Below are 16,743 nucleotides of genomic sequence, written 5' to 3' on the forward strand. Positions count from 1 at the left end.
CGAGGAGGCACTAAGATGCATGCTGCATAACTTCCACATTCTGAAGAATGACCTCCCCAGGCTTTTGACTAAAGTCTTTCAACTCTGAAAGACTGAGAATTTTTTTTAAAAAAACTACCTTGAGAGTATTTCCATTTTGCTCCTTAACCTCCAGTTAAGGTAGCTTCAAATATAGCCCCCGCTTTGAAGGATGATGAGTTTTCAGGAGTGGCTTCTGAGCTGGTCCTTCCCTTCAGGACTGTTTTGCTTCCCAGTCACCACAGAGTGAGAGGAGCTTTCACCCTGCATAGGATTCTGTGGAGATGTCAGCACTCAGCAAATGTCCCGTGGGGAAAACCGGCCATGTGTTTGAAGCTCCTCAAGTTTCCATCTGTCACTCCACCCTGGTATCAACAACGTGGGGCTTTGATGGCTCATTTTCTCTCTGACAGAGACCTTCTACTTGGACCAAAGCCAATGGTGAATTGCTGCCCAGAAACAGACGCTTCACCCAGAGTAAAAATTTCTGGTGATACATACACTTCCCCTTATGGTTTCACAAAAGAATTTAGTTAGGATACTAAGTTTCTATAATTTCTATGTCTCATAAGGTCACTGCCTTACAGTAATAGTTCATTATTTTAATTTGCATTTCTTTCCATAATTAATAAATTTAAGTATCTCTTTCTATGTGTAGTAACCATTTATGTGAAATAAATTACTTAATAACTTTAAATAGTGAACACAGCATTTCCACTTTCCATAGGTCAGGAGTGTAGAAGCACTCAGCTAGGTTGATAACAGGTCTTTGCACACCTGCCTCTTGGCAGAAGGCCTCTGTGGCTGAGCCCTTTCCACAGGACTGACTACATGGTTCCTGACCTTTTCTGTAGTAAGCAGTCATAGAAACACAGATGTATCAGATTCATAGAAAAAGGCCAGTGCTGTTGCTGAGGACTCTGGATTTGCTCTCTGAGTCTGATGAAGATGCTGGAGAGATAACGAAGACGAAATATGGGCTATTGATAGTGATTACTGTGTTGAAACTCACCCCCAAAAAATATGGCAATATCATATGGGCTAGTGTAGGAGGAACCAGTGATTATGAACCAAAAGTAGGGTAGTTTTAGTACAAAGTAAAATGTCTACTGTTGATCCAATCATCTCCATTATAAATACTATAACTTGGGCTGGAGAAATGGCTCAATGGTTAAGAACACTGGCTACCTTTCCAGAGGACCCAAGTTCAACTCCGAGGAGCCATGTGGCAGTTCACAACACCTGTAACTCCAGTTTCAGGTAATCTAGTGTTCTCTTCTGGACTTGAAGGGTACCAGGCACACATATGGTACACAGATACAAATGCAGGTAAAACAATCATACACACAAAAGTAAATAAATAAAATAAGAAAGAGAAACAAATATTACAATTAATTAGAAAGCTGACTTTACAATACGTGGTAGCATTGGTTATCAGTCAGCATGTAACTTTTGGTGCAGCAAGTGCAGGGAGGAAGTGTGCAATGCAACATACTATTCTGCTATTCTTAGCAAAAACAACTGTGCTCTTCAACACAAAATTTATCAATATTTTAGGGATAGTGGCAGAGAAGATATCCTGAGTGATCAATATATGATGATAATTGGGCTTGATCCTTGTTATACTTGAATAAACACACACACACACACACACACACACACACACACACACACACACACAGAGAGAGAGAGAGAGAGAGAGAGAGAGAGAGAGAGAGAGAGAGAGAGAGAGAGAGGGAGGGAGACAGTGTTCACTCAGATAGGCTGTGCATAGAAATATTAATGGAACTTGGCTAGTGTAATTTCTGCCACGCAGATGTAAACACTAAAAGGACATAAAGAAACTGTTGTAGGCACCTCATCTGGTCATATGTTACTGAAGAAGGAAAAGACTAAGGAACACAACTGTACACACCCACAACATGTGTGTGTTTTCCCAATTGTGTATTTATGAAAACTGCATTTATATTTGTGGGTACATATACATTGAAAATGGAAGAAAATATGAAGAGAAGTGAGATTCAGCACTTTGCATGCCTATGCCAATAGCTGAGTTTACTTTGCATATGAAATTGGATCCAGCACATTGAGAGTTGGGCTCAAACCCCAGGATTGTCAAAGTGCCAGCTTCTCTGACTAGGCTGGGCACAGTGTTCTGCTGGGGAAAACCAGATATTATTAATCATGAATTTCATGCTTTAAAAATATTGAGCAAATTCTTCTTGGAATGTAGTTTGTCTTCATAAGATAAGGGAGCTAAGAAAAGGAGAGATCTAGAGTATTATTTCTGTGTTCAGAGGAGCTCAGGAAAGTTCAGCTGAGGGCAGGATTGAAATGTGTAACTAGATACAGAATGTGACATTCTCAGGCCAAAAGAAAACTGGCATTTAGGGAACTGGGCCCCCCTCCTCTCTGGGTCTTTTGCATTGTGGTTTCAAGAAGTCTGGCTGTCCTTCACTTCCTTATCATATCTTTTTTTTCCTCCTGAAAAATGTCAAACACTCTCACTGCTCCGTTGCTTTTCTATCCTCAATGTACTATATTGGTTTGATCCTCAATGTACTATATTGGTTTACCACTCTTTTCAACCTCTTAAGGCTGACTGTTGATGGTAATTTATATGTTGAAGCCAAGAGGATTGCCAAGAAACCTTGAGCCACTTAAAACAAAATGACAGGTTGAGGTTTTATTTAAAAGAAATCATTTTGAAACTATGACACTCAGAAGATATTTTTATGACCTAGGATTTGGCAGTGAATTCTTAACTTGACACTAAAAATAGTAGATCTGAAAACTGATAAATTTAGACATTTCCCTGTGGAAAGGATTTATATTTAAAAAAAAAAGCATATGAAAAGATGCTAAATACCATTAGCTATTAGGAAATCATAAAGCAAGCTAACATTTCAATACCACGTCACATCCAGTAAGAATTGTATACAGAAAAGACGGGCAGGGCTGGAGAAATGGTGCAGCAGTTAATAGTCTCCACATATTGCTCTTTATGAGGACCTTGGTTAGGTTCCCAGCACTCATGTGGGGCAGCTCACAAGTGCCTGTAACTATAGCTCTAGGGAATCTGATGCCCTTTTCTAGCCTTTATGGGCAATGGTACACACATAACCATTCCCACCCATAGACACACATGTATTCAGAAAACTGAAAAAAAAAATAAGATGGGCAATAACAAATGTCAGTGAGACTATAAAGAAACTGGAATTCTCCTGGTATGTGAAGACTTTCGTAGTGCATGCCTTTTGGGCTAGTGCCTAGTTATAAGTGAGTATATTCCGTGTGAGTCTTTCTGTTTCTTGGTTAGCTCACTCAGTATGATCATCTCTAGTCCCATCCATTTGTCCACAAATTTAGGCATTTCCTTGTTTTTAATAGCTGAGTAGTATTCCATAGTGTAAGTGTACCACAGTTTCTTTATCTTCTTCAACTGAGGGGCATTTAGGCTGTTTCCAGGTTCTGGCTATTATGAATAAGGCTGCTATGAACATGGTTGAGCATATGTTCTTGTTGTGTGGTGGAGCACTTTCTGGATTGGGCACTAGCCCAAAAGGCATGTCCCATGAAAGTTTTCACATACCAGGAGATTGGGATAAATGTGAGGACATCCTACTGAGACTCTGGGTAAGAGAAATATAGGAGATGGGGAAATAGAAGAACCCAGAGGGTCCTAGAAACCTACAAGAAGAACATCAAGATGGGTGGATCGGGGCCCAGGGGGCTCTGCTCAAACTGTTGCACTAACCAAGGACAATACAATAGGAAACATCCAACCCCTACACTGATCTACCCAATGGACAGGACATTCTCCACAGTTATGTGGAGAGTGAGGACTGACCTTGACATGAACTCTGGTGCCCCATATTTGACCACCTCCCCTTGGTGGGGAGGCCTGGTGGCACTCAAAGAAAGAATACGCAGGCTACCAAGATGAGACTTGATAGCCTATGACCATATAGTGGGGGAGGAGGTCCCCCTCTGTCATAGACCTAGGGGAGGGGAATAGGGTGAAAGTGGGAGGGAGGGAGGAATGGGAGAATACAAGTGATAGGATAATAATTGAATTGTAATCTGAATAAATTAATAAAATAAAAAAATAAACTGGAATTCTCATGCAGAAATGAAAAAACTACATTTACTAATTTTATTTGAGCTTACATTTGTGCTTGCAAATGTGTGCTTGTGATTGCACACTTGTGTCACACTATTTGCATAAATGCCAGAGGACAGCTTGTAGAAGTTGCTTCTCTGTTTCTGCTACATGGGTCCCAAGTATCAAACTCAGGCTTGGTGGCAAATACCTTTACCCACTGAGGCATTTCATCAGCTCACATTCTTGTATTTTAAATGTTGTTGTATTGGAATGTAATTCATTTGTCATACAGTTCACTTATTTGAAGAGTACAATCCTGTGGATTTTAGTATGTTCACACTGTTGTGCAGCCTTCACAATTCATTTTAGAGTATTTTATTACCCAAGACAGCAAATCCATAGCGGTTAGCATTTGCTCCCCATCATTTCTCTAACTGTATACTGAGCCATTTTCTTCCACTTTGTGGTCCCAGAAAATTTCTCATTTACTCTGTCTGTCACTGTGCTCCTCCCTCTTAGTTATTCATACATACACACATGTCTATGCCTATACCTATGTCTATCTGTCTGTCTGTCTATCTATCTATCTATCTATCTATCTATCTATCTATCTATCTATCTATCTTTCACACCCTATTTTACATATTTTACTCCTTTCCAGGTATAACCACACATTCCTTGACTAACATCTTACCACCCTCTACCATAACTATACAAACTTGTGGTAACTAAAATTCTATTATCCCCTTTAGTGAAATCAGTTTCTAGGTTCCACATATATGAATGAGATCATGCGGTGCTTGTCTTTATATGCTTGACCTTTTAAAAGTGTCTTCCAATCATCAATGTTTTTGAAAATGCCAAGATTTTGTTCTCTGTATGCTTAGTATAATTTCACTGTGGATAAATCACATTTTCTTTATCCATCCCTCTGTCCACTGATGGACACGTAGGGTGAATGCATGCCTTAGCTGCTGTGAATAGTCCTGGGAGTGCAGATGTGTCTTCAGTGTACTGGTTTACTTCCCTTTGGATGTATTTACCTAGCAGTGTAGCCCCATTTTAAGTTGCTCACTGAATTTAATTGTGAGCAACGTCTGTACTGTTTTTGCAATGACTATGATAACATATGTTGCTGTCAACATTGTGGGAAGGGAGAACTGTCATAGACTGCTAATGGGAAAGTAAAATGGTGCAGCCACTGTGGAAAAGTTTGGGATGACCTTGTGTTTGGTAGTGGCTTCTTCAAATTTGACATTAAAAGCATAATCAACAAATTTAAAATCAAATAAGTTAAACTCAGACATGGTAGCTACTTGGAGAGTTGAAAACAACGACACTATATCATCTAACCTAAGATGGAACACAACAATGAATGAAGGTTTTACTGTATTTTAAAAAGAATTTAAAATAACAAAAGCATTTGTTTTGCATGTAAATGATTGATACCTATAAAACATTTAAAATCAAGCTGAGCAGTGGTGGCCGCTCAAGCCTTTAATCCCAGCACTCAGAAGGCAGAGGCAGGAGGATCTCTGTGAGTTCAAGGCTAGCCTGGTCTATAGAGTGATTCCAGGACAGCCAGGGCTGCACACAGAGAAACACTGTCTTGAAAACTAAAAAAACAAACAAACAAACAAACAAACAACACCTCAAAAATATTAGAAATCAAAACCATCACATTCCTTCTAACCAAATGTTTAATGTTCTTTTTTCTTTTTTTTTTTAAAGGTTTATTTTTATACAGTATTCTGCCTGCTTGTGCACCTGCCCGCCACAAGAAGGCGCCTGATCTCATTACAGATGGTTGAGAGCCACCATGTGGTTGCTGGGAGTTGAACTCCGACCTTTGGAAGAACAGACAGTGCTCTCAACCTCTGAGCCATCTCTCCAGCCCATGATTAACACCCTTAACTACTTTATACTACCCTTCCGAAGATTACCCTCTGTGTTTATACACCTTATTTTCTGAAAGTGATACTATATCTCCTGTTTATAATGTACATGTTCAGTATCACATTTTACAGAACATACTTTTGGGCTAGAGAGATAGTTCAGTCAGTAAAGCGCTTGCTGTGGAAGCGTGAGGACTCAATTGTGGATCTCCTAACTCTATGTAGAAAGCCTGATGTAGAAACGCACACCTGTAATCCCAGAATTGGGGAGGTAAAACAGGATTCCCAGGGCTCACTGGTTGACCAAGTGGAGAGCTACAGGTCCATTGAGATTTCCTGTCTCAAATCTGAAGATGGAGAGTAATCGAGGAAGATACCACATGTCAACCTCAAGACACAAGGGCATGTGCTTACACATGCACACACACACACACACACACACACACACACACACACACGCACACACACATACACACACACACACGAAATAGAAAACATTATTTTGTTTCATGTCACTTATAGCCTTTCCATCCTAGGAAAGCCTCTTTAGGCTTCTATTTACAGTGGTGAAGATGGGAAGTCCACATTGCAACATGAGCTTTTATACCTTAAATCAGGGCATCAGAGAGGGCGTTATGTATGGCCTTTGGGGTGCAGCTTATCTTCATGTTAGATGAAAGACTTGACATCCAGAGAAGGTTATACAGAGTAATCACTACCAGTTGCCTTGGCAGTGGCAGAGCCAAGGTTGGCACTGACATCGTTCTCACTCCCAAGTCTATGCTGAGCACTGGGTCAGACCATTCTACTTGGCATCCTGCACATACGCCTGAGAACAAGGAGGCAAATGGGTGGTTCTAAGAAATGTTGCCAAACAGGGCAGCGGGGGGGGTGGTGGTGGTGGTGGTGGTGGTGGTGGTGGGGGGGGGGGCGGGCTCTAAAGGCCTCCCTCTACCCACACAGCAACAAAGAAACTGACAAACTCTTTCAGAACCAACTCTGTAGACCCCTGAGTATTAATAGACCCTGCAGCAACCAGGGAACACGTGACTGCTCAGCAGGACAGTGTCATGGCTTTTAGCTTCTCCTGGATGTCTCTTCAGTTCCACCTCATTGGCAGCAGCCTCGGAGACAGCAGCCCACATTCCTGACACGAGTATCTAGCATAGGGCACAACAGACCTCTTAAAGAAGGTGGAAGTCTTTTAATTATAGACATTCAAGGTGAACAGCATGTTTTCTTCCATTCAAGGAGATGGCTTTATTTTGGAATGTTTACGTTTCCTTATCCAACTGACTGCCACACACAAAACTTTTGTTCCTGTCTATGCTGTCATGGTTGTTCCTGTCTATAATCTGAGTACTTCCACTATGAGATGGCAAGTAGAGAATGGAGAATCTCCAGAAGATTCCCTGGACAGCTAGCCTGACATATGAACTTACTCCGTAGATCAGGCTGGCCTGGAACTCAGAGATTCACCTGCCTCCTGAGTGTGAGATCAAAGGCATGCACCAACATCCTCCAACCTTTTTAAAAATTTAAACTGTGGTCTTTATGCTGTACATTATTTATTTATATTTGTTCATTTTATAACACTGCAAGTTTGTACCCTTTGACCCATGTATCCTTGTTGCCCGCTTCTCGTATCTGCAGTGACCATTACTCTGTTCCATTCTGTTCTGATTCTACACAATTAATTTCTACTTAGATTCCACATATAAGAGAGGTCGTGAGAATCTTTGTGTTTTTTGCCCATGGCTTAGTTTACTTAGCATAGTGTGTTCTGGGTTCATGTTCAAAGGTGAGTAGTATTCCATTGTGTATGTGTGGGAGGAACTCAAAGAGCTTGCCTGAAATTATCCCAGAGTGAGATGACCTTGTAGAAAGGGAGTAGGGGTGTGGGTGGGACTTGACAGTCATTAAAGGTGATTATATTAGTTACAGCTTGCATTAAGGTATAGAAATTGGGATAAATGATACATTGACTAGAAGGCATGGGAAGAGAGAGTGGAGAATGAGATACTCAGGTAAGGTAAGACTTCACAGAGCTCCATGTGATCATGAGAAACTAGAAGGCCACATGCCATTGTTATTTTGTTTGTCATTATTGTATGGGGTGTGTGTGTGTGCATGTGCACATGTATATGAGAATATGGCAGTCAGAGGATACTTCTGTGGAGTCTTCTCTTCTTCCACCTTTTAAGTGGGGCTGGGGAATTGAACTCTGGTCTTCAGGCTTGCCTGGAAGATATTTTTACCATCTTAGTTATGTTGCCTGCCTATAAGGTCTCAGGCACACTTAGATTCAAGACTTCTCACAAGAGGCCTGAATAGGTCCTTAGCCCTCATCTTTGCCTTACCTTCAGATACCATTATTTATATAACTGTTTAAAAATGGAAACAACTCATGTGATCATAAATTAATAAATGGACAAATTAAATGTAGTATCTCCACACAGGGAGATGTTATTCAGCTATAAAAAGCAACAAAGGAAAGCCTGGTGATTTTTACCTGTACTCTCAGCCCTTGGCAAGTGGAGTGAAGAGGATCAGGAGTTCAAGGCCAACCTTGTTACAGGGTGAGCTCTAGATCAGCCTGGTCTACATGACACTCTGCTTAAAAAAAAAATGAAGATATGATTCATGCTCTGATATGGATAACCCTGAAAGCATTATGCTAATTGAGAGAAGCCAGCATGAAGGCCATAGAGGCTTTATGTTTATTTAGATGAAACATCCATAATAGGTTCAGGCCACTGGTTTCCATGGGGTGGAGCAAGAGATGGCTGTGTTATAGGCACAGTTATATTGGGGGTGGGGATGGTAGAACGTTTTGGAAGTAAACAATGTTTAGCATTGTACTGCATTATGGATATACTAAAAGCCTAAGGATGGGAACTCTAAAATGCTTAAAATGGTGAATTTTAGGTTATACTTTTACCTCAATCAGAATCTTAGGCGAGACTTTAATCTCAATAAGAATAAAACAACTGAAAAACAAGACGAACCTATGTTTTAATAGCTTTGAAACACATTTGAAATGAAGTCTCCATGGCAACAGTCTCTGTGGTGACATCAACTCAGCTTTCCGTGGCGTTGCGTCATTCAGCCAAGAATCCTCCAAGGTTGTTAGAGAAAAGTCAACTTTTAATGAATCCCGGAGGATATTCTCTTGAGTCCTGAGAGGAGCCAGCCTTCTGGGGCTTATTTGAACTTTGCTATAATGAATTGTTTTTCTCTGTGTGTAACTTTTGTGCAATGAGCAGGGTGGAGAACAGGCATTAGGATTTATTAATGACTGAAAAAAAAAACCCCTCAGCTGCATCCTAAGTAAAACAACCTTCAAGTGATGGGACTGGAGAGATGGCTCAGAGGTTAAGAGCCATTGCTGCTCTTGAAGAGGATCAATGTTGGTTTCCCAGCACCCACATGGTGGCTCATAGCAGGCTATCACTGTGGTTCTAGAGGATCCAACACCCTCTTCTGGTTTACACTGACACACACACACACACACACACACACACACACACACACACACACACACACCCCAAACAAGCAAACAAACAAACCATGAAAACAAGACAGTTACTACAGAGGCTTTGCCGGAATATGAAGCACAGCTGAGGGAACATGGCTGATCAATGAGTCCATACACTCTCGAATAGAAACACGCCTCTTAGGAAGGAATGTGGACCTCGGCTTTTGTGTCGTGACTCCCATATCGTCTCCAAGAAGAGACAGCTGTTGACTGTCCTTGAACATGAGCTGACTGGATTTTGAATTTCTTCAAGGAGAGAGTAATTGATTTGATTGAAATGTCAGTTTCTCACTGGTTTATTGAGACAGATGATTCAATAGACCTCCGTGGTCCTTGCTTTGTAGTCTCAGGCTGCCTTTGAACTCATAGAAATTCCCCTGCCTCAGCTTCCCAAAATTGTGTGACACTATATAAGAATTTTGTTATTTTTTTTATCATAAATGTATTACTAAAATATATTCCTAGTACAAAAGGGGAAGTGATGTGTCTGGGTACTCACATACTTGAAGGGGTGGATGTTATTGCTCCTGGAACCTAACTGTGTAATGAATGGAATTTGCTTATTTTTACTTTTTTATTAGCCTGTATCATGTGATATTTTCACACACATGCATGATGTGCTTTGATCATCTTCATCCACCATTTCTTGCATTCCTTCCCCTAGATTCTGCATGTGCGAGAAAATAGTGAGTCTGCCTTATTTTGCTCGATATGATGATCTTCCATTCTGTCCATTTTCCTGCAAGCAACATACGTTTTGTCTTTCTTTTAAAAAAATAGTCTATTTTTATTTTAAGTGTATAAGTGTTTTTGCCTGCATGTATGTATGTGAACCACATGCTTTGTCTGGTGCCCTAAGAGTTCAGGAGAGTGTGTTGAAAATTTGAAACTGGAGTTACAGATGGTTGTGTAGATGTAGATGCTGGGAATTGAACCCAGGGCCTCTGGAAGAGCAGACAATGCTCTTGACCACTGAGCCGTCTCTCCAGCTTCGTGATTTTGTACTGCTTAGTAGGTGATTAACAGTTTATTATGTATGTAAAATAATGGAAAGGAATTGAGAGGATCTGCTGGCCGATGTCTGGAAAACAAAATTGGGGGCTCACAGTTATGTGTGTTTTTAAAAGTATGTAGGGCTCTTTTGCTCTGCATGATGTCTAGAATCTTCTCCCCTTTGAGATCAGCTCTAGCTTGCTTTCTGTGTGTCCTGAAGCCAACGTGTACAGCGTCTTCAGCATTAGGACCTTACTTTCATTTAAATATGTGGCAACAAAGAGCAATGGCATTTCTTAGGAGCTTATGGAACCTATCTGGCCAACAACACATAGGGAATTGTCCTGAACCTGGCACTGGGATTTTTACTAAAAGCCTATAACTTCTCAGCACTCACATAGGCTACCTTTATTACAAGATCTTTATATATATATAAAGTAGTAGGTTTCTATGTGGCTTTTGCAAACGTCCTTTGTTTTTGTTAAGCTTCTCTTGTCTATAGAAGAGACTGATGCTAACTTTTAAATAATTCATCCCATTTCTTGCTTATTTATCTTCATAGTCCATGTCACAGTATGAATCTCTTGAATATAAGCTTATATTAAAACTCTGGCTTTTCTATGCGTTTTAGAAGTTGCTATTTTTAGTTTTTCTTGGACTAAAAGGAGCTTCTGAGTGAATTTCATTCTTGTCCTTGAAGGTTAGGTATGTCGCCACCAGGTGGCAGTAGCAGAAGGGGGTCATCGTACGGGGACAGACAACGGTGTTCCAGTGTTCTGGCCTGTGCTGTCTTAATCCCTTGTTTTTAACACATAGAGTGTACATATATTAATACATAAATACATATTTATTTTAAAAAGTAAATCATTGCAAGCACTAAAATACAATTTAATGAAAAATACATTTTAGAGGGAAAACTTAAAAAAAAAAACACAGCGAAAAATGAAAATGACAATGTTATTTGGTCTTTATTTCTCATTCTGCGTAGAATTGCTGAGGGTGAGAGGGTTCCCTAAGTGAGCAAGAATGGTTCACGTGTGTCTCCCTGAAAATAGCGGAGCACGCTCTCTAGAGTGTGTCTCTGTGGAGAATATCACCATGGGTATGGTTTGTGTCTTTCCTCCCAGCTGCAACAGGCAGAGCAGGGCTCTCAGAGGCAGGGTGAATACACCTCAGTAGGTGTGCATCGTTCTACAGAACTGAGCTGAATATGGTGCTCTGAACAATGGCTTTGCCTTGTGGAGAATGAGGAAGCCTTTCCCAATCTCCTCGTGCACAAGGGTGTTACCCACGGTCCCCATGAGGATTCTCAGCTGCATCAACCTGCGGGCCCCAGTTCGCAGCGGGAAAGGGAACTAGGGGGTCTTTTCACCCATTGGTGTCTTTGTGGAAGTAAAACTGAGCGCGGAGTGGAGTACGATAGGCCTGCTTCCCGTATGAACAGAAAGGCCACACTCTCTTACCTTCTGTAGGAACTCCGGGAGAGACAGAAAGCTCTGGATTTCTGCATAGGCCCTTGTATATTTATCAATACAACCAACTTCAGCTGTTAGTTCTCTGGCTGTTCTCGAAATGGGACTCACTCTGTGTGTTTACACGCAAACTGCCTGTGACAGCCCAGCGACAGATCAGTAGGAATGTCGGAGTTAAAGGAGAAATTAGTTTATAAAAAGATGTGTTAAGCTTCATAATTACTTCCTGGGGTAATTACAGAAATTATGTATGACAGGTGAAACACAGTTCTGAATTCTATTTACTGAACAAGTATTGGGCAGAGGCAAGAAGCAAACAGGCAGCTGATGGCTCCGCTATTATTGGTGGAATCTCCCAGAGAGAGCCATGATTCTGACGACTGAGGCAGAGAGACAGCGAGGGTGACTATTTGCTTTCTGTCACTGGAACAAATAGCTGTGTTAAATATTTATAAAGAGAGTCTCCATGTGGTCTCCCTAGTTAGGGGAGTAGGTGCTGTCTCTGACATGGACTTTGTTATCCGTTTTTCTTTTCTTTTTCTTTCTTCTTTTTAAAAATTAAATATATTAACTTTTTTTACATATATATTTATATTATTACACATATATGCAATAAACTACCTACAGCAAGAAGAACCATGACACAGTCAGGAACTATATAAATGTTACATTCTTAGTGTTTTGGCTATTTGTATTTGGCAGCCTTGAAGGAAACATCTTTCCTATCTTGGTGCGTCTAAAATTCTGAATGTAAATCAATATCTTTCATATCTTGTTATTATCAACTTAAAGCATCTATCTAGACCTAAAAACATCTTTTTTTTTTTTTTTTTTGATGCAAAAGCAAAGGTTTATTGTTATTGCTGACGCGCCAGGGTCCCTCAGCCCTCGGGAGTTGAAGGACCCTGAGTAGCTGTTACAGACTAGTTTTTAAAGGTTAAAACCACAAAGCACGTAGGGTTCCTTATCAAGCTTAAACCATATGGACATTGGCAGTGGGAGACTTCTTGTGGGGACTTGGGTGTGGGTCCCTAGGGCGGTTACTAGAAACCATATGGGACCTCTGATATGGGGAGCTCGCATGTAGCTATTCTGGGAACTAGGGTGGAGCTCTGAGGCTAGTAGTAACGAGAACTGGGAGAAGCCTCTGGGCAGGGCAAGCAAGCTTCTTACATTTTATAATTTTACAATTTCTCAAAATCATCTGACAAAGACCATGAGTATTGAGGTGTACAGAGTTAATGTTTGTCACCCATATGCCATGTCAAATGGTGACTTCAGTCAGATCAGTTCACACATGTAATGGCAAGGCTGCACAGAAGCCTTGGGAATTAGTTCATTTTATGACTGAGAACTTGTGCCCTTTGGCCAGCATCTCATATGATCAAGAAACCCTATTTCTGGTTATCTACTAAGGGAAATAAAAATTGCTACCTTGGAGAGACATCTGTGCCAGGGTTGATTCGGCTGATCTGGCTGGCTAGGCGGGTGTCCCCTTCCTCCCTCACCGCTCCATGTGCGTCCCTCCCGAAGCTGCGCGCTCGGTCGAAGAGGACGACCTTCCCCGAATAGAGGAGGACCGGTCTTCGGTCAAGGGTATACGAGTAGCTGCGCTCCCCTGCTAGAACCTCCAAACAAGCTCAAGGACCTAAAAACATCTTAACCCCTAAACAAATAAGCGTAATTGTAAAACTAAGCTACCTGGTCTTCAACCCCATCAGAGACTTGAGAAGGAATAAAATTAATTACCTGAGTATGCCGGAAGTGCAGCTTAGCAGCTTCCCAAATGGCGGGGTTGCCTCTCCAGACCACAGGGGAAGAGGGTGTGTTCCATCCTGAGGCTACTTGATGTGCTGGAGTGGGTTTCATGGGGGAAGGGTGAAGGAATAGGGGAGGAGGGATGGGGGAAGAAGGAAGGAGGGATGGACAGGGAGGAGAGAAGGGAGAGGCTACCATCGGGATTTAAAGTGAGTGAATACATAAACAACATATTTATGAAGAGAAAGGTTTGTCCTAGCCACAGTTTTCAGGCCACAGCCTTTGGCTTTGCTGGTCTGAATATGTGGTGAGGGAATAGTGGAGCAAAAGGGCTCGGCTCACAGCCAGGGGGAGAAGACAGAACAAGGAAGAGTTCAAAGTCTCACAACTCCTCAATGACTCCAAGGCCTCCTGCTAGTGCTGACCACATAAAGCTTTGTCCATTTCACGAAGACACCTTCCCACTGACCAAGCCTGCCATACGTGGGCCTTTGGAGGACTTCTGCCATATCACTCTTTCGGATGTGCAATGGTTTAGCCATTATGATACCCACTCTTTTCCGATGCCTGCCATACATGGGCCTTTGGAGGATTATGCCATCTCACTCTTTTAGATGTGCAGTGGTTTAGCCATCCTGTTACTCATGCTTTTCTAAATGTAATGCAGTTTTCTGTGGCTCCGTTGAAAACTATGCTATTTTCTCTGCGTGGAAAGCTCCCATTCTTCTTCTCTTGGTCATTTAGGATTCTCCTTACAATTTAGGAATCATAGTACAAATGCCACTTTAACTTATGATGACATAACTAGTTAAACATGTTAATACATCTAACCTACCAAACATGGTAGCTTAGCTCAGCCCACCTTAAGCTTAACCAGAACACTTACATTATCCTACAGTTGGGCAATGCTGCCTATTATTTGCCTATTATTTGCGGGTGTTCCCTGGAGGTTCATGTGATAGAGGCCTGCTGTTCCCGCTAGTCTGGAACTATTGAGATGGTGGTGGAGTATTTAAACTTGAAAAGTAATCATGTCCTAGGGCATCACTCTTAGAAAGGTTAGTGGCTGCCGTGGGGTAGTGGTTGGTTCTTGTGAGTGGGTTGTCCCTGAATCTCTCTGACTTCGTGTATTGCTATGTGCATTCTTCCACACGTATTTCTCCTATTGTGAATGTCTGCCATAATCCCTTAGTGGAGTCAAAATAAATGGAGTCACCTGATCTTAAACTTCCAGCTTCCAAAGCTGCATGCAATGTATAGTTCTTTTCTTTAAACATATTCAGAATCCAGTATTCTGTTGTAACAATGAAAATAGTCCTTTTACAGGACTTTACACACAGGACACCACGGGGTGTAAATAGTACATACTTAATTCCCTAAGCAGACAGGGTGAAGACAGAAAGTTTATCAGAAACAGGATACCCCACCACTTGTAGTCTCCAAATAATTATTGCACTTTTAATCTGTATACTTCCACAAAGCACTCATGACAACCTGCACACTAGTTTCAGCGGACAAATAACACCTTTAAGCAGACATGGTTGTCCTAAATTGTTTAATGGGCATGAATTTTACAAGCATTACATGTATTAGCGGTAATGGTGGAGGTGGAGAGTATTGCACCTTCTCCAGGTTGCACAGCGAGAGCCACCAATGGTGTGGTGGAACTTGTGGCCCTTTCCAAGGCCACAGCTCTATGTGGCCAGCGGATGTCAGTCCATGCATCTCTCTGTTTGTGGACTGGTTTGGTGATCCACTGGGTGTCAGGATTTCTTCTGATAGCTTTATGGAACGGATCAATGAGGATAACTTCAAATCATTTATATGTGGAATCTTCACCAACCCACTAAGAATTCAGGACTCTCATAACCCCACAATGGTATCTGGCTGTCTCCTCAGCCACAGACTGAAGGCTTTGTGCAAATTTTAACTGGTTAACACCATGGTGGACAGGCTTGCCGTAAGTTGCACCCTTGGGAACTGGGCATTTGCGGCCACCGCTGCGGGCACGAATCCTGTAAATGACATAACCTTGTTTGGCCTTGTATCCCAGCCTTTGTGCCTTATCAGGCCAGTGGGGCGGGGGGCCCTGTGAGCTTGGAGAGCATTGGTATTGCCAGCAGTGGATCCTCAGAAGAAAGCGCGTCACGTCGGACTGCTTCTTCCTCCATAGCTCCTGGATGTATGTGTATGGACCCATCTTTTTAAAAAATATATTTTATTAATTTATTTGTATTACATCTCAATTGTTATCCCATCCCTTGTATCCTCCCATTCCTCCCTCCCTCCCACTTCCCCCTTACTCCCTTCCCCTATGACTGTGACTGAGGGGCACCTCATCCCCCTGTATATGCTCTTGGCTCACCTAATGGCTGCAGCCAGAGGGCTGGGGGAGGCATAATACAAGCTCTTAATCTTCAACCTTTTGGTCTAGTAAATGAACAGCTGTGGAATATCCCAGTTCTTTGTCTTCCTGAGCTTTATTCTGATTCTGGCTAAAGTTTGAAAGTCATTTATCTCTGTTATTGAGATGGCTCCTTGGGTAAAGGGGCTTGGCATCAAGGTTGACACTCAGAGTTTGATTCCTGGAACCCACATGGTGGAAGGAGAGAACAAATTCTTACAAGATTCCCTCTGACCTTAGCACATCCATGTGCACCTTCCCTGCATAAGTAAAATGTAATATATAAAGAAAACTGCTGATCTCCTACCAATTAAGCACTTGTCTTGATTATGTTGTAGTTGTGGGTCCTGAAAATACTGCTCAATATTCTTCAGCCATGTTAAATTAAATAAAAGTAAAAATTTAATATTTAGAATAACATAATAATTACACATCTGGTGAAGCTATAGCACTTTGTGTCTAGCTCTTTTTGATGGGAAATTGAAGAGCTGTTTCTGATGATTTTTTGGTGTATATGCTCACATACTTTGTCTGTTGCATCATTGGCCCTTAGCAGTAAA

The 16,743-nt window shown here is 41.6% G+C and overlaps 1 pseudogene across 1 annotated transcript; it reads right to left on the reverse strand.

The window, feature by feature from the left end:
• Positions 1–15,159: 15,159 nt before the first annotated feature.
• LOC311597658 (large ribosomal subunit protein eL15-like) lies at positions 15,160–15,979 on the reverse strand (annotated as a pseudogene). Its single transcript has one exon. The product of its transcript is annotated as a large ribosomal subunit protein eL15-like (transcript).
• Positions 15,980–16,743: the final 764 nt, after the last annotated feature.

Source organism: Acomys minous, assembly GCF_964271855.1.
Source record: "Acomys minous genome assembly, chromosome: 5".
Lineage (NCBI taxonomy): Eukaryota > Metazoa > Chordata > Mammalia > Rodentia > Muridae > Acomys > Acomys minous.